The following is a 24,228-nucleotide window of genomic DNA, read 5'->3' on the forward strand; positions in this document are numbered from 1 at the left end:
GCTAAGAATGACGACTCCCAACGTGTATCTCTAGTCCGGCTCCTTCACCTGAGCCCCAGGCTCATCGACCCGAGTGCCTCTTTGAAGTCCTAATTTGGATGACAAATGGCATCTTAAAAATGCCTCATGTCCACCATTTACTCTAGAATTCCATTCCTGGCAGGTATCTCCCAGACTCCCCATTTTAGTAACAGCCCCAACACCCACCGAGGTGTCTGAGGTCACATTCAATTTCCACTGTTCCCTCCCCCAGGCCCTGCCCTGGAATCAGTCCTGTTATTTCCATCAATAAGCCCATCTCAACTGTAGTTCTGTAGGGACCATGGCCGGAAACACACAAGCTCACAGCATGGTGCACTAACAGTCCTCCGTAGGGTGCTCCCTGGAGGGGGAGGCATCTCCTGCTGCTGTTCACCTCAGAAGGCAGTGGATTCTCACACAGGAGGCCCAGGAGAAGGGACTCAAGGTTCTCCCATGGTCTGAGCTTTGAAGGGCCCGAGGTCTGGGGGAGCTCCTAATTAGCAGACACACTTGCCAATGAGCAGATGAGGATGGGGGAATCCACGCAACGCTGTTATCACTTCAACTCATGGGCTCTCAGGAGCCACGGGAAAGGCCTGTGTCCAGTGTACAGCCCAGCCATCACAGATCCCAGCCTGCATTTGCCAACCCGGACAGCCTAGACTCCATCAATTTGTGACACTTACTTCTGTTCTGTTCCCCACCCAGAATGTGATGGACTCATTCAGATATTCTGGCCTGTCTCAAGAGAGACAAATTCAGTGAAAAATGAAGTGTCCACATTTGGACCAGAGCATGAAAGGAGAAACAAGGCCTCATGGTCAGCATGATGGTGGTGGCCAAACCCTTCCACCGGGTGAGATGAACCATGGTGAGGGTGAGAATCCAGGGTCCTAGGTCGGCCAAATCATCTTCCTTCACGGTTGTCTGGGGTGTTGGAGACTGACTACCACAAACTAACGACACGGCTGTCAGTGGTGGATGTCAGCTGCAACAGAAACGGATTCAAATCTTTACTGCCAACATGGGTTAAAAGTAAAGGCCGGGGCAGGGAGGTCTGCACGGCTGCTGAGGCAAACCACAGACCCAGCTCTGAATGCCCACTGGCTGGAGTAGAGAGGAAGCTACGGCCCTTTTAGCTGTCCCTGTGTCCAACAGATCCAGGTGAGCCAGCTACTTAGGAGAAGGTCATGTTGTCCTGATACCCAGAAAAACCAGCCTCGTAAAGGGAACAAATAGTGTCATGGATTTTAGACCCAATTCTGCCCCTTTATGAAGGCAAAGTAAAGTAAATGGCACGGGGAAGTTGAATGCAAAAAAAAAAAATTAAAGAACCAAACGGTGACCGCTTCCTCCAACAGCGTCCCCTGCAGCTGTCACCTCCGTGGCGACCACTTCCTCATGACGGCCAGGAAGCGCCGTCATGCACGTCACACAGCGACAGCCAGGAACCGCGTGCCGAGCACGTTTGTGTAAAAGCAGGAATCGAGCAAAATGCTGCAGAGTTTGACCTTACAAGTTTAAATACTCCATGAAAAGAATCCCTGAGCACCCGACAAAATCAATTCGCATCTTACTTCTTCAAAACAATCAAACAAATTTAATAAGGGCGCATTTGTCACCAAATAAAAGGAGGACCAAACATGTTCCTCAAAAGCAAGGATTTCAACAGGTATCAAACACCAGTGGGTGATGAGCTAACAAAGCAAATATTCCAAAAAATTAGAAAATAAAAAATGACTAAGATAATAGATGGATCAAAACAGCTGTTAAGTTGTTGCTTTTTAAAGTGATGGAGACTGTACGGAGGGCAATCTGGCTATTTCCAATGCAGGGTGTGCACAGCCCACATTTTCAGAAGCAACAACATGCTCACTGGGCAGTACAAGTGAAACAGGAGTAAAGAAAAAGGAAAAGAGGAACAAGAGAAAATTAGAATCACACAAGAACAAAAATGATTTTGACTGCATGTACAAGAATTTATGTGAGTGTGTGAGGCCAGGGACACGGGGATGGTGAGGCCCAACCTCACCTCCTGCTCAAGGGAAAGCAGGGGCCTGAGGGGAGCGGCGCTGCCGGGGGACCACAACGTGTTCAGCTCCCCTAACCAAAATTCGACCTACAAGCGTCTAGGCAGCTTTTGAGCTACAAATTGTTGTCGCATTTCAGTCTGGACCGTTTTACTCACTTCCACCAAGAGTAGCAGGAGAGAATGAGGCTCTGCTCCTGCACCAAAGCATTGTTTAAAAAATTAATGACTGTGGAATAGTAAAAGAAACAATGGAGTAAAAGTGACTGGAGGAGAATGTGCTTGACCCTAGCTCACTGGCCGCGTTATCTCAATGACGTTCAGATGCTGGCTGAGCCCTTATGGTACCAGAATAGACAGACCCACAAGGAGGCAGGTTTAATGCGCTGAACCACTGTGGGCTAAGTACACATCCGGCTACTCCGCCAAGTCCCAAGGGCAGAGTTCAAAGGCAAAAACAAGCTGGCATTCTCTGGTGGGTCTGCAGACTCAGAGACAAGCATTTGTTGAGCAAAAATATCACCAGTGCCTCCTATGACAAAAGAAGTGGCACTGGCGTGGGGGCTGGGGCAGGGCTCCAGGCTTCCACTGCTCACTCACCACTCTGCCCAGGGGGAGAAGGTGGTCCCTGCTTAGGTTTCGCTGATGCACCTACCTTGACTAATGTCTGGGGCCTCAGCAGGAGTTGACAGGTGAGGTGAACAGAGCCAGACTCTGTGTAGCACGGTGCTGGGAGCTATGCCCTCAGCAGTGCCCAGGCTCCTAAACATGTCAACTAATCTCCAAGAAGCAGATGGGGAGTGCGAGCATATAGATCACAGGGCCCTGTGAGGACAAGTACAGATCATGGCCACGACATGCCTCTCCTCTTCCTTAAGCCATAGAGGTATTTCTGGGGAGGAACAGAAAATTCATCCAGAGCCTGCTAGGTGGGCTCTCGCAGGTGGGACTAGTGTCCCCTGTGCTTCTCACTCACAGGGCTGGTCTAGACATTCTTTTTATCAATTCTCTAGCATCTTCTCCTCCAACTTACCAACAACCAGAAAGTAGGATCTGATCTTAGGTAAGTTCAAGAATCACAGAGCACCACCTCCAAAGAGGGCCCGGTAGCACATGCCAGGTCTTCTGACCGCCACCTGTGGGACCACCATGAGCCCTCTCCAGACTCAAGGACCGAGGCCGTAGGCCGGGGGGACACAGCTTCCCTCACTCACCCCAGCAAAGGGGGACCACGTCTCGGCAAAGGCATCTCACCCTCTTCAGCCCGAGGGACAACACAATAGATATATGGGGAAACAGAGCAGAAGGTGGGGGGTAGGCAGCCCAGAAGAGCTCATCTGTACTTCCGAGGCAAAGTGGGGCCATTGACTTAATCACAGGGACAAAGTGGGAATGAACATTTCCCTGCTCTGTCCCATACACCGTGATACGCCTTTCCCTGCATAAGGAGTTCATTAGGAAGTCCCTGGCGGTGTTTCTGATGTCCTAACTTGGCATGGTGGCTGTCGGGCAGGAAGAGACGGCCTGAGCTGAAAAGGTGCTGGGCCTGGGAGGCAGGTGACAGCGGCTCCAGCCGCAGCTCAACCAGCGCCTCGTTCTGCCTCTCGGGGCTCAGCATCTCATCTATAAGCAAAGGGATGAGCATGTACCAGGACAGGCTGCCCAACAGAAATGAAATGAGAGCCATGTAAAGAAAGTTTCCCAGTTGCCACGTTTAAAATTTGAAACAAAGAAACAAACCAACAAACAAAAAACAAATACTAGAATGTGATTTTAAGAACAGATCTTACTTAATCTACTGTATGTAAAATACTATTATTTTGACATGTAATCAATATAGGAAGTAAAGAGATAGTTTATGTACTTTTACTAGACAAGCCTCAGCGTCTGATGTGCATTTGACCTACAGCACATCTCAGCTGAGTCCAGCCTCCTCCCCAGTGCTCCTAGCATCAGTGGCTTTGGCTACTTTATTGGACAGCAACTCCAGGGGTCCCACCATGTTCCTGGCTGTAAAGCGGGAATAAGTGTCCACACTAACCCTAAAAGGATCTCTCTGAAATAAAGGCGGATTCACTTTGAAATGTCTGGAAACCGGCGGGCTGCACCTCCCTCCCCCCTTGGCTACAAGATTGACTTCTTCCTTGCTGATCCCTTTCTGGATGTAGGGAAGCAATCCAGCACACAGCCAAGGTGGACTGGCTTCCAGGTAAACTTACCTGCTGTCTGTGTCCAGTCCCATGAAGTCCTCCTTCTCAAACGGGATGTAGGGGAGGGGGATCTTGTCCCCAGAATTCTTGGGGCCACCATCCAGCCACTTGGACTTGAGCAAGACGAAGAGTGACTCAGTGAAGTCCTCGATCCTCTTCTCCACCACCCTGCAGTACTCTTAGATTGAAGGCAACGTCGGTGCGCGTCTGCTCGGCTACCTCCCCATGCTGCACAAAGACAAAAAGCTGAGAGTCATTAAGCGATGTGCCATACAGCTCCTCTGCATGTGGAGCTTCTCGAAGGCCTTGGCAGAGAGACATTCGGTAATGGTGACAAGGCCCACGACCTTGGGGTGTTTCTGGAAGACGCTCCACCGATTCTCGGGCACATAGCGGTGCCTGTAGTGGATACAGAGTGTCCACTGGGAGCCACAAGGGCTGATATGGCTAACCGAGGTGAGTAGCTGATAGATGCAAAAGAAATTCTCCTCTGAGATGATCTCTATGGATTGGACCACAACGGGACGAGTCTGGTGGTCCTCAGCACACTGCACGTAGTCAGGGATGCTCATGTTGCAGGCCCTGCCGAGAGGGGAGAGGAGATCGAGGTACATTCTCTGCTGTGTGCTACGGGCCCATCTGGGTTGCGGTGACCTGGTGTGTACCAGCCAGAAGACAAGGGAAGCCAAAGCAAATCCAAGGGTACAGTTTGTCCTCAGAGTCTGCATATGGCTACTGTAGCTCGATCACATTACCCAGCTTTTGGTCTAGGCTTCCTGCCTCTGCAGAGAAAGGTCATTTCTTATTTTCTATTTCCAAGCACCTAGCAAGGCCCTGATGCAAAGTCACTGCTCAAAAATGCTGAATAAAGAAATGAACAAAGGAAATGCTTCCCCAACCCCCTTCAGCAGAATATAAAGAAAAGGACCACAGTAGGATCAAAAGATCTGGATTCCTATTCAATTTATTTGAACTCCTAAGCTTCATAATAATGGATAAGAAAACTTGCCTTGGGGTAGAGGGTATTGTTCATTGGTAGAGCATATGCTTAGCATGTACGAGGTCCTGGGTTCAAACCCCAGTACCTCATTTTAAAAATGAAACAAGTAAATACACCTAATTACCCAGCTGAAAAAGTATTTTTTAATTCAAAAGTCAAAAAACACCTTGCAATTGACACAACATTGTAAACTTGACTATACTTCAATTAAAAAAAAAAGCCTTGCCTTACAAGAATATATCTGGATTACGGATGTTTGAAAATGTAAAATGCATAGGGTACCACCTGCATAAAAGGAGGTGACTGTACACATGTTCTATCCCTCCTTTATGAGTTATACTTCCTTTGGGGGGGTTATAACCTCTCAGAGCTAATTTTCTCAGATTAAAAAATATAAACATTACCTGATTCTCAGTACTGCTGAAGAATCAGATAACTCTATGAAAGCATCTGACCCACAGAGTTTACTCAATAAATGTTTGTTGAATGAATGAATAAACAAGCAAAGTGAATGCTGCTCCCTGCCACAAACCATCATAATGGTACTGCCTGGAAATCCCAAGCCCACGTTCACCCGACTCTGCATTAACAATGTGGGTGACCTGGACAGGCCTGCGTGCTTCTCGAAGCCCCAGTTTAATCGTGAATAGAAATAAGGGCAATAACACAAACCTCAAATTGTTAGTGAGTCAGTAATGAATTGTACCCCAACACTGCAAGATGGAACCATTAAGAAAACTGGGCAAAGGGTCCATAGGCCCTCTCCATATAATCTCTTACTACCACATGGGAATCAACATTACATCTCAAAATTAAAAGTCTAATATTTTAAAGAGGTTATCGAGGTTAGGTGAGCTCACTGTCTCAAATAAGGAACACACAGTACAAATAGGACAATGCCCAGCCCATGAGATACACTCAGTTAACATTCCCACTGAGCCCACTAGTCCCTCCAACTTCAGAGCAAGAGGATGGGTCCTCGTGGCAACAGGCCACAGCACCTGAAGCTAACAAAGCTAATGGTGTCCACTTAAAAGAGCCCCTGTCACCACCCTTGTTCTAATTTTCTATTTGTAATTTTTTTCTTTTCATTAAATTGGAACTCCAAATTGCATAGAATTCTTACCAGATATCATGATGGCAGCCCTTCAAAACCTGACCACAGAGATCATGATGGCAGCCCTTCTTGGTGAAACAATAAAATGAAAAGCCATTTCCACAAGACCTCTGTGTAAATCTACTAGGGAACTTCATCCTGGACTGAGGAAGAGGACTGGGGAGTAGGGGGTAAACTGGGACACGGAGAAATATGGGCCACCTGTCCCACAATGGACTTTAGACTCACCCTCACCCTCCAGGAACGTCTAAATACACACAGACAGAGTGCTATGGACAACAATTTTTTTTAAACAAATCCCTGAATCCCTAGCAGATCTTGTTTCTACCGAGACACAAATGTCTTATTTGTATAATGTTTCACAGAAGCCTTAAAATATTATCACCCCAACTTGACACATCAAGAAACTGAGGTAGAGAAGTTTATCACATTCTACAAGATTAGAGAGAGGCCACGTCAGACACCGTATTTAAATCCAAGTCCCTGCTCCGTTGCTCACACTAGAAAGTGTCACATACTGCCTCTTTCCTGCCCTCTCCCTGCAATAAATCTCTGAAGAGTCTTTTCTGTGTCACCTGCAATCAAAATCACATCAATTTTTCACAAAGAGCTATGTCACTCCTTGGAGGACATACCAAAATCTAAAGGGTTGGGTTGAGAGGAGATATTTGCATTTTCTGTTTCTCAAAGGAAACATGGCTTTAAAAGAAACTGAAAAGTATTTATCTAGTCTAAGCGCTCATTGTGCACAGAAAGAAACGGAGGCTCAGAGGAGAAGAGGAAAGGGCGTTATTAACAAATATTGCCTCAGTGCAGCACCAAGCCAGCCCTGGGCACTTCTGGGGGAGGATCTGGAAGGCCCAGGAGAATGAGTGTTAGAAAATAGAAAGAGAAGAAGAATATAAGGTCCCGTCTCTACACCACCATACCATGAATTTCCACCAAATTACCCAGTATGGGTGCAGCCAATAGTAAGGTTGTCTAAACAGGTTATTGAAACCTGGAATTCTCAACCATAGTGGAAATTCCAGCATTTACTGTGCTTTTTTCCCAGTTCAATCATCAATTCAGTGGGCATTCTGTACCAGGGACTACACGAGACCTGGGGTCCTCCCAAATAAAGATCTCTATTACCACGTGTGCAAACCACATAAAGGCAACCAGAAGAAAAGCGCCCACAGATAAGATGGAATTACTGAAACTGAAAGCAGCCAAAGAGCATATATTACTAGGAAAAATGGTGCTCCTATAAATGGACTCATGGACATAGAAAGCAAACTGTATTTAGCAGGCAGGAAAGGAGGGATTAACAGATACAAATTAGTAAATATAAAATAAATGACAAGGACCTGCTATATAACACAGGGAACTATATTCAATTTCTTGTAATGAGTTATACTAAAAACAATCTAAAACATATATATATACATATGCATATGTTTATAACTGAATCTCTGCTGTACACCTGAAACTAACATTGTAAATTGACTACACTTAAATAAAAAATAATTTAAAAAATAAGTAAAAATAAAAGCAATGCCATTAAGAAAAAATAAAAGAACACTCTAATCCCCTTAGCTGTAGGTGGTGGAGAATTCTGGTTGCAAACACCAAGTCCACTGGATCACTCCAGCAATGGCTGTCACTCTTTCTGACCATCAGTGAGTCACTTGTTTCACTGAGGTTTCTTTTCTCTTCTGTGAAAGGCTACAGCTGCAACTAACGATGTATAGAATCTCATCATTCACAAGCCCAACAAGTAGTGAGGACTTCCCATGGGCCAGGCTCTGGACAGAGGAAAATATAGGGTCCGAAATATATTCATGGGTAGAAGAAGTTTGTGCCATAAAGACGTTAATTCTTCCTGTTTTGATAGACAGATTCATTGCAATTCTGATTAGAATTCCTACCAGATTTTTCTTGGAATGTAACAAGTGAATTTATGGTCAAGATTAGCCAAGAAATTTCTTTAGAACCACCACTGGGGAGGGGTGGATAGGCCATTAATTTCCACTGCTCTTTCTGAAGTGATAAAAACGTTCTGGAATAATAATGGTTGCACAACTGTGAATATGCTAAAAGCTGCTGAATTTTACCATTTAAATGGATGTACTTCATGGTGTGTGAACTATATCACAATAACGCTGTTATATGAAAAAATATTTCTTGACAAATATTTTTCTTTTTATACCACTAGTCTGTCCCACAATTTAAGAAAAACAAAAAACCAATACAAACCAAACTGTGCCAGGAGTTCTTTAGGACTGCAATATCCCTGGGTCTCCAAGGCCTCTGGTGATGCTGTTCCTGTTAACACACACTAGCTGGGCTGGGCTAGCTAGGGACTGTAACTATCTTTTTAAAATTGACTGTCACACGTTTCACCCTTGGAGAGGGAAGGAAGGAGGATATCACAGCTTCATGCCTTCAGCTCATTTTTAACAGAACCAAGCCCTGCTTTCACCACTGTTAATCCCTCTCACTATAAAAACACGTGACATCAACAAGCACCGCCATCATAATACCTGAAAGTGTTCAAGGTACTTACCTGCGGCAGAAACACTGAGGGAGGAGACAGAAGCTTGCTCAGCACTGATGCTCCCTTTTCCCGACTCCACCAGGTGAAGCTGGGCGCTACAGCCAGAGGCCCTCAGCCCCGGGAGCAGCACACACGCCACTGAGCTGGTCCTGAGGGAGGGTGAAAGGGAAAGGAGGGCAGCCCTAGGGGGGAGGGAAAGGGGGGGTGCGGGCTGCAGCCCCGCTCGGAGGCCAGCCCCAGCACCAGCATAAGCCGCCCGCTCCCGTCCAGGTCCGCAGACCACGCCCACCCGGGAAACAGCCCGCCCATTGGTGGGGACGGGCAGGCGGCCGAGGAGAGGAAGCCCGGGAGGAGAGGACTCGCGGGCGGGAGAGGGGAAGGGGACGCCAGCCGTGGACTGAGGGGATCCCGGCTGCGTGAGAGGTGGCAGGCGCACACCTGGACCTGGACAGCTGTGGCCGGGGCGCCGGGGCAGGTGGTGCTGTCAGAAGGGTCTGGCCAGAGAAATTCAGCTGAACAGGGGCTGACTGGCGCCCTTGGGGGCTGTGAAAGGCGGATCACCCTCCCGAAGCCGCCTGAACCCTTTCCCGGGAGCCCCCCACCTTGCACTTCCACAGCCAGAAGCCCCGGCCCCAGGCAGGAACCAAAGGCCTAACGGGCGACAGAGTTGAGAAGCATTTGGGGCCAATCCCCGGCTTGGACGTGGAGCTTCGAACCAGCGGACCACCAGGCACCGACAGCGCATGCGCAGGAGGGACATGGATCCTCTGGATTCTGCGAGAGAAGGTGGGACAGCGAGGGAGGGAGAAGATGGGAGCGGGTGGAGAAGAGGGGAAAAGTGGAGGGATACAGATGGACAGGAAGAGCAGAGAAGGGATGGGTCTGGATAGGGGAGTGTCGTAGCGGAGTTGGAGAGAAAAAGCTTTACCTCTAGGGCACCCTGAGATGGCAGACCTACCTCTGTACCCTTCTGTAACCGTTCAAGTCTCGCAGCTCATGTTTTACCTCCCTGATCCAGCCCTCCATCAGATGCTTCTGCAGAAACACTACGGGGATCACACCCGTTGCCGCCATGCGGAGCTGGGTTTTCTGTTGCTCTGAGAACCAAGCACCCGCAGGTGTTGTCGCTCAGAACTTCCTTGGGAAGAGCACATATTCCCCTTTTACACGCTGGGAAACAGGCAGGAAGGATCACTGCCTTAGCTCCACTGTCCCAGGTGTTGGGCTGGGGGGAGTGGTGCGGTACAAGATCAGAGCCCCAGACAGAGCAGACTGCCTGAGTGTTGGTGCATAGTCCCCATCCCTCCTGGGTAAACCATACCCCACCCTAGTGGAAACATCAAGGGCTCACAGTGGTTTCCTGGGGGTGGGAGAGCTGTCCTCATGTGAAGGAAAAGTCCAGCTGGGCTAACAAGCTAAGTCACAAATCTAAGTGTGATAAGTGTCGGTTTACTGATCTAAGTTCTGCTGGGCTATCTCGTAAATCTGAAGTTTAGTGTCAGTTTATTGGCCTAACAACCTAACTCGTAATTCCAAGCTCAACAAGTGTCAGTAACGTGATCTATTACAAATTGATAAGCTCCAGTGTACTGATTCCTTGCTTTATGTTCTTTAAGTCTTATTGGCTAATATCCCCTTACTTGTATTGAAGTATTTAAAACCTCATGTGCACGTCTTGGAGGTGCTCAGAACTTCGGAGCAGAAGCCCCTCTGAGCCCGCCGGCATAATAATTCTGAGTACTCCAGCACTCCGATTGGTGCTTGTTTCTTGGCTGGCCTGTTTCCATAACACTCAGCTCCAGTGCCCAGCTTTCTAGGTAGATAGGAGTGTTACCAAGTCCAAATTCATTCTCCTCAGTGCAGGACAGGCCAATAAGTTTGGAAACCAGATGTTGGGGCTTGGAATAGCAAGTTTCTGTAGACCTAGTTGGCAAACTAATGTTCTGGAAAACCATCTCCCCAAGTCACAATTCAGGCTCCTTTCCTACGCGCTTGGTTGTTGCAAACTTCTTAGTGTAGGAATTCCTTCTTGTTAGAATCATTTGTTCTTACAGCTATCTGCGTGGGTCAGATCCCTGTAAATCTCCAACAAAACAAACGTTATTTTCTATTCTGCAATTTGCTATCTTTTAATGAATGAAAAAGTGTTAAATATCCTTAAAGGTCAGAGCTTCAGAATAAGCTCTCCTGTGTATTTCAGGCTCTAGGCAACAATTTTTTACAAGCAAGATGAAGCCTAGGAGACAGAGCATAGGGTTAAATTCAAAGGAACAGATCTAATATGGAGTCAGATTTGTTCTGTTCTATTACCCGGGCAGAAGCCACTTGAGGATTTAAATCTCTTTAAGTTAAAAATAACTAAAATTTTAAAGGAATTTACATACATAGGTGGGAATGTGCAAAGCATATCTGGAAAAGCACCCAAAAGATAGTAAACAGTGGCATCTCCAGACAGGGCTGAAAGAACAGAGGATGAGGGAAAACTTCTTTCACTTGTGTATTTTTGTGCTCTGTCTGAGTTTTTTTTTTTAACCATTTGCTAGCATTTCTTTTTCAGTTAAAATAATGTGTAATGGAGCAAAGGAGTAACTAGCTTAGCAAATACAGCAGCCATGGAATCACTAAGTCATCACTTTTGATTTAAGCCAGAAAGCATTTATTGACTCTCTCAAGTGTGCTCAGTCCTGTTTTAAGACTTCTTTTATATTATTATTATTATTATTATAATACTATTATTATTTCTAGTACTATTAGTATTTCTATTATTACTATTATTTTATGAAATAATAACATGGTATACCTCACCCCTGCCCATGGCTGGTGGAAAACCAACTGAGTTTTTCTTGAGTTGTTTTCCAAGGAGTAGAGATGAGTTTATAAACAGAACACATCTTCAGGGCAAAACAGGCAGTGTGCATTACCAGCCGGCCAGACAGCAATGAAGGGTTTTCAATAGAGGCGCCCAGAAGCTGAGAGAGAAAGCCTCCAGGACACTACAAAAAGCTGCCCAAACTGCCATCTCCATGGTACTACTGAAATAGGAAAGAACAAATCTGACTCCATATTTGATCTGTTTCTTTGACTTTAACAAAGCCAAGTTAATATGCTCCGGTCTTTTCATGGGTTATGATGTCACAGAGGAAACGGACAGGTCAACAAGGAACCACTCTGCCGTGATCACGGAGCAGGGGAAAGGGACGGGCTGCAAGATGTATGAAGCAGCCGCAACTGTGCCCGTGCTTCTAGGCAGGTATCCAAAATCGCCTCGACAAGGTGTCAAACATTTGTGCCCATGTCCTCATCAACAGACAAGTATTAAAGACAAATGGAAACATATTAAAGGCCAATACCCTTGCTGGGTACACCGTCCAAAGAACAAAGTCTCAGTTTGACAACTGGCCTTCTCGGTTCCATGGGATTCATTCTTGGAGAACCTTAAAAACCACTCTTCTGTCCTCAAGAATTGCTGCATATTTGTCCTATCTTTGGCTCAGGGATGCAGCACGTTCAAGTGAACTTTAATGTCTGCACAGATTTGACTGTCTTTCTCCAGGTTCATTTGTCCATTCCAATGAGGCCTGAGCTAAGTCCATCCTCTGTAAGATCTAGTCCCTCCAGTGACAGCTCATTGAGCCTGCAATTAAAAGCCAAGTGAACAAGACTGTCCTCAGCTAAAAATTTCACCCACCCTTCACTGTTTTCTTAATCTCCTCTCCTGGCTAAGTGCAACAGACTAACACCTCCCTCCACCAAGATTACCAACTATGTCATTTTGTCTCCCCAAAGAGAAAGTAAGGTCCATAATAGAGGAGACAACTACATAGTCACCTCTGAATTCGTAGCATATAGAAATGTTAATAAATAGGACTATGATCATGGCTTCTTTCCTTTAAAACCTTTCTGGTTATTTGAATGAGACCTTGGAAGGGAGGTGTTTGCTGTCCAGTATCTTGATCCACAAGACTCTGGAGGCCTTTTTCAGAATGGCTGTTCACTGATTCATTCAAAACACAACTTATCAATCAAGGAGTAGCTGTGCTTTTCTGCCAGGTGTTTGTGGTCACTCTCATGCCAGAACAACTTTAAACTATATCCTTACTTTGGATTTGTTATTTTTCCCCTCTTCCAACAAAATTGACTTTCCTTATTTTCTTGCCTTGAGGAATTTTTTTTTTCCTATTTCACCCTTTAGTAAACCAAGATCCTCAGGATGGGCTTGGCCCATAATATGATCCCCCATCCAACTCCTAGTGTCAGAGGCCTGGGGCTCACATCCTGCCCTCCTGTCAAGGCAACTGAAAATCAGTTCAGGATCGAACCAGCACCCCAGGGATTCTAAGGCTCGCATATCTCCCAGAAACCCTGCTTTCTAATTTGTCTTGGCTTCTGAGAATTTCCCCTCACTTTCTTGACAATTTGTTGTGCAGCTTGAAAGATGAGGAAGGAAGGTTTTATTTCTTAATCAGCATTTTAAGGAACTTGTGTAATGAAAGTTTTCACGAGTTTCTAGAACCCTCCATTGCCGAGATAGAAAACACACTAGACATTTTCTAAATTTAGCTCCCATGTGCATTTTTTCTTTGTTTTTGTTTTCTTAACTGTTAACAGACATTTTTTAATTAAAAAAAAATAAGGCCCCAAAAAGGATAGAACACTGAAGGGGCAATCAAAATTAAAGGGCAAAGACAGAAAAATGATAACTACTCTACAAAGTTAATATAATACATACACTATGTATCAGATCAGCAATTCTCAGTAACAGCTAATTGAAACATGACCATGAGGTAAAATTTCTCTCCTGTCAGGACATGGCCAACAGAAAATACAATTAAACCAACAAACTAATATCCTAAGTCTGGCGAGGTACAGAAGGCTACAAGCTAAATGTGTCTTCTTCTGGAAAAGAGGAAGACACACCAGCTCTTTTCTGTGGAGCCTGAGCCCACGGGAGGACGGTGAAGTGAGCTCTGTAAGTACCCAATTAGCAAACTGAGTGATGAATAAATAGACGTGAGCTTTGATGACAGAGGTGATACTACTATTCATTTGTCCTATAAAGTATGACTTCCGTTCAGTGATCAATACTTCGGTGTCCTCAGGAGTTGACATTATTCGAAAATGCACAGCCTTGGCCCAGACCTCCTCTTTCAGCTCGTGACACTGCACTTAGATGTCACAAGGGCACCTCCAACTCCACCTGCAAAGAGCTGACTTCACGGTGCTCCTCCAATAGCCGTCCTGCCCAGGGCCTCTGGTCCGGGGCTAAGTTCTCCGTGCCTCTCCCAACTCAGACCCATCACTCACAGATGTGAATGGACCCCTCCTTCAGGGCCCAGATATCCTCAGACACCGAGTCCCACCACCCACACCTGACCTACCAGATACTCACTGTCACTCACTCAGCACTGACTCTGTGCTGGGACCATGCTGTACACTGCAAATGTTATCTCACTGGATCTCCACAACAGTCCTGGGAATTGGGTACATCACTGCTTCAATTGATTAGATAAATTGTTTCACTTCCTTGAGTGCGTCATTCAAACTGACACGGCTACTGAGCCACAAGCCTGGGCCTGAAAACAACTTGAAAATTGAACACTGCTACACCTCGCAGCCACCCTACTCTGACTCATCACATCACCTCCTGCCAAGCCTTCTAAATGTTTCCAAGCATTCTACAAGACAAAAGTGAACTACGAGAGCACCCCACTCTCCAACATAAAATCTGTCAATGATGGTCCACTGCCCTTAGGAGAAAGCCCCACCGGGCCTGAGCACAGCCCAACGGCCCAGCATCCGCGTTCCCTGCGCGGCCGCGCCGCCTCACCCAGTACGCAGCTCTACACGTGCCTTCTCTAGGACAGGGATGCTGACTCCGCACAACCCAGGGCTTGTCTCACTTGAACAATGATCACCTTCTTCAGTGTTCATCTTCTTCTTTGCTGACCCTCAGAAAAATGTTTTCTCATGATGAATCAATATCTTTTTCCTTATAACTTCCCATCATTGATAATGAGCTCCCCCAAAAGTGAGAAGACCTAATTGTCTGTCTCCTTATCTGTAAAGTGAGATTAACAAGGAAATATGTGAGGTTTCAAGAGAAATAATATTCATGTGAGGCTGAGGGACAATTCCATCATACAATAAGCACTCAATATGTGCTTAATTAATATTAATAAGATTATATTGCATTCCAGCAACCTTCAATCAATTTTTAATGACTTTGTCCAACAGACTACTGACAAACTGTTGGACGAACCACTTTGAGCAGATCAACACAAGCGTACTGGGATAGGTAAGCGCTGACTCCAGTTGCAGCTGCAGGCACCCAGCACTATGGGGTAGGGGCAGTTTGCTCAAGCTCTTACATGTTGCTTGAGCATTTAGTTGTCGTTATTGATTAAAGACAGGTGTTCTTTAGTCAAAGCCCCTGAAACATAAATCTTCAAAGATTGATGCAAATTAGGTTTCAAGAACAACACTCTCATTAGAAATTATTTGAAAATCATAGTCTTAGCTACTCCGCACATCAAAAGGGCATGTTCTTAATGTATCTGACTAAATACACCGAAAGGGTTGTTTAAAAGAAATTACGATGAAGCCATCCTGAATAAGCTCCAGTATCATCTGCACAAAGCCCCACCCAAGGGTCTCATTTCACATTTCCACATAGGTGTTCAGGTAGCTTAACTTGGGTCTTGGTTTCTTATAACACGGGGTGGGGAATTGTGGATAGATTTAAGTAGCAAATATATAACTAGGGTAATTGCTGTTAAGGAATTCTAGAAATAAGAAGATTGATATATAGTCCCACCCATAAGAAACTCAGCATTTCCAATTACAGCAGCATTAAAAATAAAATGAGAGATACATTTAACAAAAATTTACAAGATTTGTACATTGAACTTTTTGAAGTATCACCAAAATAAATTTTAAAAGATCTACATATATGGAAGACATCCCATTTCCATGGAATGATAGACAGTATTATTAAAAATATTAAGACTCCTCAAAATGATCTACATATACAGTGGAATCCCTATCAAAATTCCAGCTGACTTCTTTGCAAAAATTGAAAAACTGATCCCAAAATTAATATGGACGTGCAAGGGGCCCAGGATAGCCAAAACAACCTTGCAAAAGAAGAGTAAAGTTGGAGGACTCACTTTAAAAGGTACTAAAATGCTATAGTAATAAGTCAGTATGTTGCTGGCATAAGTTTGGATAAATAAATCTATGAGACACAATAAAAACCCACGGGGAAAAACTTACATTTACAGACAGTTTTCCACTAGGGGGCCAAAAACACCCCATTGAAAGAATAGTCTATTCAACAAATTGTGCAGGGACAGCTGGGTGTCTGCAGGCAAAAGAATCAATCTGGAATCTGAACACCCATATTTTATATAACAAATAAAAATTAAAACAAAGTAGATCACAGACAGAAATGTAAAAATTAAACCTATAAACTTTCTAAAAGAAGACACAGTATAAATCTTTGTGGTCCTAGGATAGGCTTTGGTTTCCTGGATACAATACAAAGAGCACAAGTGATAGAAGAAAGAAGCAGATAAACTGGACTTCATCAAAATTAAAACCCTTTTCTTACAAAGGACATCATCAAGAAAGTGAAATGACAGGGGAAATGGGTATCTCAAGTCAGAGAGTGCTTGCTTAGCAAGAAAAATAAAATAAATCAGTACATCTAACTACCTCCCCTGTAAAGAAATTGTTTTAATGTTTAAAAAAATATAGTGAAAGACAATGTGCAGAATAGAAGAACAATTTTGCAAAACATGTATCTAATAAGAGAGTAGCATCCAGGATATATAACGAATTCTTACAACTGAACAATACAATAAAACAGACCCAATTTTTAAATTTACCACGAATTTAGATACATATACAAATGGCCAATAAGCATATGAAAAGATGCTCAACATCACTAGACAAACCAAAATCAAAATGAGATCTCATTTTGCACCCACTAGGATGGTTATTACCAAATCACGGACAATAACAAATGTCGTTCAGGAGGCAGAGAAACCTCATATGCGGCCAGGGGAAAGGGACAATTGTGCAACTTCTTTGGAGAAGCCTGGTATTTCCTCAAAAGCTTAGAGTTATATGGCTCAGCAATTCCACTCCTATATGTAGAGTCATCCCTCAATACCCTTGGGGGGTTGGTTTCAGGAACCCCACACCCTGGATACCATAATCCAAGGATGTTCGAGTCCCTTTACAATCAGCCATCTGGATCCATGTAGTGGAAACTACAGATATGGAGGGCCAACTGTACAGCCAACAGAATGAAAACATATTCTCATAAAAATTTCACATCAATATTCATAGCAGTATCATTCAGAGTAGCCAAAAGTTACTAACAATATCCATCCATCAATGAACGGATAAACACATTTACCAAGAATAGGCCCACAAACTTTTGGTCATTGAAACTTTGACAAAGGAGGTGAGAACATACAATGGAGTAAAGACAGCCTCTTCAGCAAATGGTGCAGGGAAAACTGCACAGCTGCATGTAAATCAATGAAGTTAGACTACTCCCTCACAGCATACACAAAAATGAATTCAAAATGTGTTAAAGAATTAAACATATAGACAAGACACTATAAACCTCTTAGAAGCAACCATAGGCAAAACATGTGACATACATCTCAGCAATGTTTTCCTAGAGCAGTCTACTCAAGCAATAGAAAAACAACCAAAAATATACAAGAGGGATCTAATTAAACTTACAAACTTTTGCACAGCTAAGGAAACAGTAAGCAAAACAAAAAGACACCCAACCTATGGAATGGGAGAAAATATTTGCAATAAATGAAACTGCTAGGGGCTTAATTCCCAGAATATGTAAACAGCTTTTACACTTAATAGAAAGAAAAACAAACAATTCAATTCAAAAAATGGCAGAAGTCCTAAAGAAACATTTCTCCAATGAAGACGCACAAATGGCCAGTAGGCACATGAAAAAATGTTCAATATCATTATCAGAGAAATGCAAATCAAAACTGCAATCAAATATCACCTCTCACCAGTCAGAATAGCCATCATTGAGAAGTTCACAGACAATAAATACTGGAGAGGCTGCGGACAATTGGGAACACACCTGCACTGTGGTGGGGATACAGTTTGGTGGAGCCATTGTGGAAAAGTGTATAGATGTTCCTCTAAAGACATAAAATTGACCTCCCAGATGACCCAGCAATCCCACTCCTGGGCATATATCCAGAAGGAACCCTAATTGAAAAAGACACCTACACCCCAATGTACACAGCAGCACTATTTACAATATCAAGACATGGAAGCAACCGAAATGTCCACTGAGAGATGACTGGATAAAGAGGTTGTAGCATATTTGTCCAATAGACTACTATTCAGCCATAAAATAATAATAAAATAATGACATTGGCAGCAACATCAATGGACCTGGAGAATGTCATTCTAAGTGAAGTAAGCCAGAAAGAGAAAGGAAAATACCATATGAGATTGCTCACATGTGGACTCTAAAAAAAAAAAAAATAGAAAGAAACAAAAAAATAAACTTATCTACAGAACAGAAACAGACACAGAGACATAGAAACCAAACTATGGTTACCAGTGGGGAGAGGGTGTGGGAAGGAATAAACTGGGAGTTCAAGATTTGCAGATACTGAGTATGTAAAGAATAAACAGCAAGTTTATACTGTATAGCACAGGAGAATATATTTAATATCTTATAGTAACTTATGTTTAAAAAGAGGATGAAAATGAATACAGGTAGGTTCCTATTTAGCTGAAGTGTTGTGCTGTACACAAGAAACTAACACAAAATTATAAACTAACAAGACTTCAATGAAAATATTTTTAAATAGACCAAAAACGAAAACAAAGGAAAAGGATATTATCAAGCAAAAAGAATAAAGTACTGATTCAGGCTACAATTATGGATGAACCTTGAAACTTTATGCTAAAATAAGCCAGACACAGAAAGCCAAATAGTGCCCTTTAAAGTGAACTGTATCTAAGCGTTTATTGTACTACTCCTGTAAATTTTCCAGAGGTTTGAAATCTATCAATATCAAAATAAAATGTATTATGCATTAAAAACTTAAAACGCTTCCTCACAGGAGGGCTTTAATTATTAAATGCAGAAACGCATATAAAGCTCTTGGAAAAACAATTTGCACGTCCACACACAGTCACTGCTGTCACTGCCACTCAGAGGGTGGTGACAGCGCTGATGAGAGCTGCCTCCACTCGCTCCCCTGCAGAAAGGAGTGAAGGCCTGAGCTCTGACAGGCAGGGTGAGCGTGAACCTGAGTCATACACAGCCACGTTCCAGACTCTGCGTTACCCAACTTTCTTATACAAACTGCAACATGTAATGTAAACACGCTAGAGGGATGTATCTTACAACACAGGGAATACAGACAATGTTTTACAGTAACTATAAATGGAGCATCTATTGTACACCTGAAACTAATATCATATTTTAAATCAGCTATATTTTTATGAAAAATTAAAAAATATTTTTAAAATGCTATCACTTTAATATTCAATTCGGTTTTTAAGTTACTACTAAACAGCTCAGAATGTATAAAAGCATTTAATTGTGCTGTTTGCTTACATATTTATTTACATTCAGCCTCTTGCTAAAAGAGAATTTAAACAATTCTGTTAAACACAGCTTAACAACCATAACAACAAAAATGCAAAACGGAGAGTGAAGAGAAAATGGAGATTCAATACTTAAATTAAACCAGGGGGAGATAAACTCATAAAAATGGATTCCATGAAGTCAGGGCAAGTGTTAAAGGCCGACTACAAATTCAGCTGTAAGATTCTTGGCAGCTAAAGCAAAAAGAAAATGATGAAGGGGCGGGTGGTAGAGCATGTGCTTAGCGTGCACGGGGTCCTGGGTTCAAGCCCCAGGGCCTCCACTAACAGATAAATACATCTAATTACCTCCCCCCCAAAAGAACCCCAAAGAAAAGATAAAGAGAAATTTCTTTCCCAAAGAACCCTGATATTAAATTTGGGTTAAATACTTAAAAAAAGATAAAAAGAAAAATAAAAAATATAAGTGACACTGTGAAGGAAAACCCCAGCTGGCCTAACAAGCCAAGTCACAAATCTAAGTGTGATAAGTGTCGGTTTACTGATCTAAGTTTTGCTGGGCTACCTGGTAAATCTGAAGTTTAGTGTCAGTTTAATGGGCTAATAAGCTAACACGTAAATCCAAGGACAACAATTGTCAGTAACGGGATCTGTTCCAAATTGATAAGCTTCAGTGTACTGATTCCTTGCTTTTTGTTGTTTGAGCCTTATTGGCTAATAGCCCCATACTTGTAATTAACCCTATAAAACCTCATGTGCACGTCTTGGAGGTGCTCAGAGCTTTGGAAATGAAGCCCCTCTGAGCGTGCCAGCGAAATAAATCTCAGTACTACAACCTTGTGAGTTATACTTGTTTCTTGGCTTGCCTGTTGTTTCTATAACAACACAAGCGATAATGCCCGTGAGATAAATCTGCGGAGGTTGCTGTCAGGTCCCCATGTCTCACGTAGGAAAATCTGAAACATTTTTCTTACCATTCAGGGTCATCATAAGCCCACCTCACACCTCCCACCTTTAAATGCAGGAGCACAGGTAGGGCCCGACCTTTGCTGTCTCTGTGTCATCACAGTGAGACAGGATGGAAGGGGGAAGAGCACAGCCATTCAAGGAAGGCCACAGCAATTAACATCAAAATGTTAAAGGATTCAAACCCCAATAGGCCTTGAGGCTCAGGATGAAGAGATTTAACTTCTAGCAGATCTTGAGCTTCAGTAAACATCCATTGTAATAGTAACTTGGTGAATAACATGCCCCAGGCAACATGGCAGTCCCAATGCTAGCCACAAAAGGTCAAAGGGTGGGAAATGGCCAACTCCCTGGGAATCCTAGCCCCTTGCCCTAAGGCTGGTCCTTCTACTTATTAGCATATGAAACCACCAAGCCCAAGAAAACAAGCAACACAGCGCCACCTCGCGGTCACCACTCTCTCTCCCTCTTTGGGGAAGGCCCACAATGTGTGGAGTGTGTACCTACTTCTAATATGAGCATCAAACCCCCACACCTCGTGAAGTTTCTCTTGCCTATCAATGTATCTCTCTGAATAAATCTACCTTTACTCAACACTGGCTTGCTCTTGAATTCTTTACTGCATGAAGTTAAGGAACAAAATCTGGTGGGGCACATCCCAGGGGCTCAATGAAAGCCTGGGACACAGCCCTTCTCATGCCCAACGTGTTTTATTCTTGTATCAACAGGACTGGGCTGTGAAGGGAGGTCTGAGGCCACAGCTAAGGGACAGAAGCAGCCTCCAGGGCTCCAATTGGTGGGCAGTCTCTCCCCCAGCATGGGTCTTGGGGTCTGCCCGGTTCTCTGTGTTTCTCTGTTGTGCTGACTCCCCAGACATACAGCGTACTCCTAGGCTTCTCCCCACAAAACCCTTCTCTCCAAAATACAAGCACATCATGTCACAATCCTCTTGTTCAACAAGGAAATGTTCAGCCCACTTTTTTTCCTCCCCAATAAAGTACCCAACTGTCCTCGCTCCCATCACACCACTATTTTCTTTGTGAGAACTCTGCACTCGCCACGCCCCATCCTGAACACAGGTGCCTTACTGGCTGTGATTGAGATGTTTCTTTCTCACACAGCAAGCGTCCTTTCACTTTCCCCTTGTTACCTTAAAAAAGCATTTCCTGAGTCACTCACCCCTCTGATTCTGAACTAACAAAGTGCTGAGTTTGCAGTCACTATATGCATACATCCCAGTTTTGGCTAGGTTTCCATCACAAGATCTTCATTAAGGAGCTGCATCAAGAAGTTTAAAGAGGCTATTCTTACATCTGAGTGGAGGAGCCTGCAAAAAGTTGAATGGCTTTGAAGAGAGAGTTAACCAGGGACAAAGAAGTTGCAGGTCCTAGTCAAAAGTGTCATGAGGCAAAATGTTCTCCCAAGACTCAGTGTGGCTTATGAACACGGAGTCGGCGGGGAGGAGGTGACAGGCAGTGAGTAGGGTGAGTGATACAGGTTACGCTCCCCCAGCTGGGGAAGAAAAGGTTTTTTCCAGTTTTCCAAACAATTTCTTACTACCTTTTTCTATTATTGTCACATACTATTTCCAACGAATTAAGCATATCAATGTCAGTCATTTGGGCCACTTGGGAGAAGCTACACGATGCCATTCACAGGGCTGGGACATGACAGCCACACCAGTCTAGATTGAAAGAACAGTTGGGGTATTTGCAAGGTAATCACGGGCATGCAGCAAACTCCCCAGCTTCAATGACCTCATCTCAATGCTGGGGCCAATAAAACTACCAAGCAAAGTGCGTGATGATTATGGCCAACATCTGTTTATTAGTTAAGTGCCCGAGACAACTGTCGCTTAATGGGGAATGAGTAAGATCAACGAGGCCCTGTCTACCTGGCCACACGCGCCCTGCCTTCCTGCCTTGGTGCAGCAGCAGAACTTGTTTAGCTGAGATGAACACCCCCAGAGCAGCCCAGACGGGAAAGCTCCCAGCTCTGCACGGCGAGACATGTTCCTTTCCTTCTCAGAGCTGATCACAATTTGCTGTCGTCTGTTTTTATGTTTATCCCTTTTGTAACTGTCTCTCCTTCGGAGTTTTTGCTCAAGCAGCACAGGGCCAGATGTGTCTTGCGGCCTGCCGGATATTCTGGGCAGGGAAACAGCCGACTCCATATCTGGCTCTGGTGCTGAACAGAGAGGGCAGAAGGCCCAGGGGCCCATGCTGAACCGAGGCCTCTGCACCCAAAATTATGGTCTGATTTTGGGCAAATTATACAGTCTTTTTACCATGAGATTCCTCATCTGTCCATGAAAATAACTGTCCATGGCACATAGAATTACAAGGATTATAGGAAATCACCAAATTCATAACCTAGCCAAGGGGCTGCAAGTGCATCCTCAACAGACAAATGCTGCCTTTACGGCTCTGACACATGCTAAGCGGGGCGGCCCCACACAGTGAACACTGCTAAGTGCCAGTGGGTTAAGTGCTTCATGTGTGCTATAATACTCTTTAGATCTTACAACAATCCCAGGGTGAAACGAATATTATGCTCATTTCACAGATTCACCAACAGGTTAAGAGATTTTGAATTCTATTCCAAGGCCCTATGGTGAAGAAATGGCAATTTAAACCGGAATCTGGGCCCAGGCCTTGGCTCCATCTCTCTCCAATCCACCTGACCACTTGCCTTTGAATTCCACCTCTCCAATACACAAGTTTCAGCCGGCCAGCTCTTAAATGCAATTTGTGCAGTTTGTCAATGTTGGTTAATTACCATAAACTGTTCTCAGAAACCACTACAGTAAAGAAAGGTGGACTTAAGGAATTCTGCATTGCGTTCTCCTGCAATGTGCAGGATCCCTTTCCTACACCTCCAAATCCAAGTGTATGCTTCCTCCCTGTTTATGTTTGCACACGGCTTATTAAAGCAGAAGGTACCTGCAGTAATTCCATCTCGGTTGCTTTCCAAGGTTGCAGATTATCCATAATCAGTCTGTGAACGAAAATACTACAATGTGAATGAGAATACTGCAACCATGACAGTAAACAAAGAATACTGAAACCAAGTCATTAAAGGCTGCCGCCACCCCCCAGCTAGGACAGGCCTGCAGCTCAGCTGCTACAGCAACTCACAATGGTGTCATCTGAGCAGACTCAGAATAAGAAAGGACAGGCTACTGGCCCGAGATAGCTAGGTGCTTGTCTAAAAAATGAATTCAGTGAGTCCAAATATTTGCTTCCTCTCACACATACAAAAGTACTAAATTCTTGAACTTGAGATACCTGGCTTTCTTTAGATAACAAGCAATCTTTTATTGTTCCAACAACCTGGTCTTTGTTGTAAAGCTCCTATATATCCTAGCTCTGCCTCAACCTCTTGGGAGCAGTCCCTCAGAGAGTTCTGACAGGCTGTCATCCTGGCTCGAGTCCTCCCGCCAAATGAAACATAACTCTTAACTTTTAGGCTGCACATGTATTTCAGTCAACAGTTTTGGACACCATGAAGCACCACAGCAGATTTCTCTCCACCTGAACTCTCCAAGTAACCGGAGCCTTGGTACCAGCAGTGGCCCTTTGTGCCCATCCACCTCCTCGGGGAGTCCAGATGAATTTGGGTGAGTCTCTCTAGGTTCTCGGACCTCACATATTGGTTGATGATACTAAGTTTTATCTGGCGGTGTATCCAGGTACGTGGCCCTACAGTTGAAAGAAACTGAGGTGAATT

At 44.2% G+C, this 24,228-nt stretch overlaps 1 protein-coding gene across 1 annotated transcript in view; it reads right to left on the bottom strand.

Moving 5' to 3' along the window:
* Positions 1 to 24,228, bottom strand: part of LOC140695029 (uncharacterized) — a 93,940-nt gene that overhangs the window by 20,173 nt on the left and 49,539 nt on the right. The window contains exons 13-14 of the mRNA XM_072957988.1: positions 8,926 to 9,065; positions 4,270 to 4,488 (exon numbers count right to left, since the gene is read on the bottom strand). The gene's annotated coding sequence lies outside the window, so the exon portion shown is untranslated. The remainder of the gene's footprint in view (positions 1 to 4,269; positions 4,489 to 8,925; positions 9,066 to 24,228) is intronic.

The sequence above is a fragment of the Vicugna pacos genome, unplaced genomic scaffold (genome assembly GCF_048564905.1).
Source record: "Vicugna pacos unplaced genomic scaffold, VicPac4 scaffold_124, whole genome shotgun sequence".
In the NCBI taxonomy this organism is placed as follows: domain Eukaryota; kingdom Metazoa; phylum Chordata; class Mammalia; order Artiodactyla; family Camelidae; genus Vicugna; species Vicugna pacos.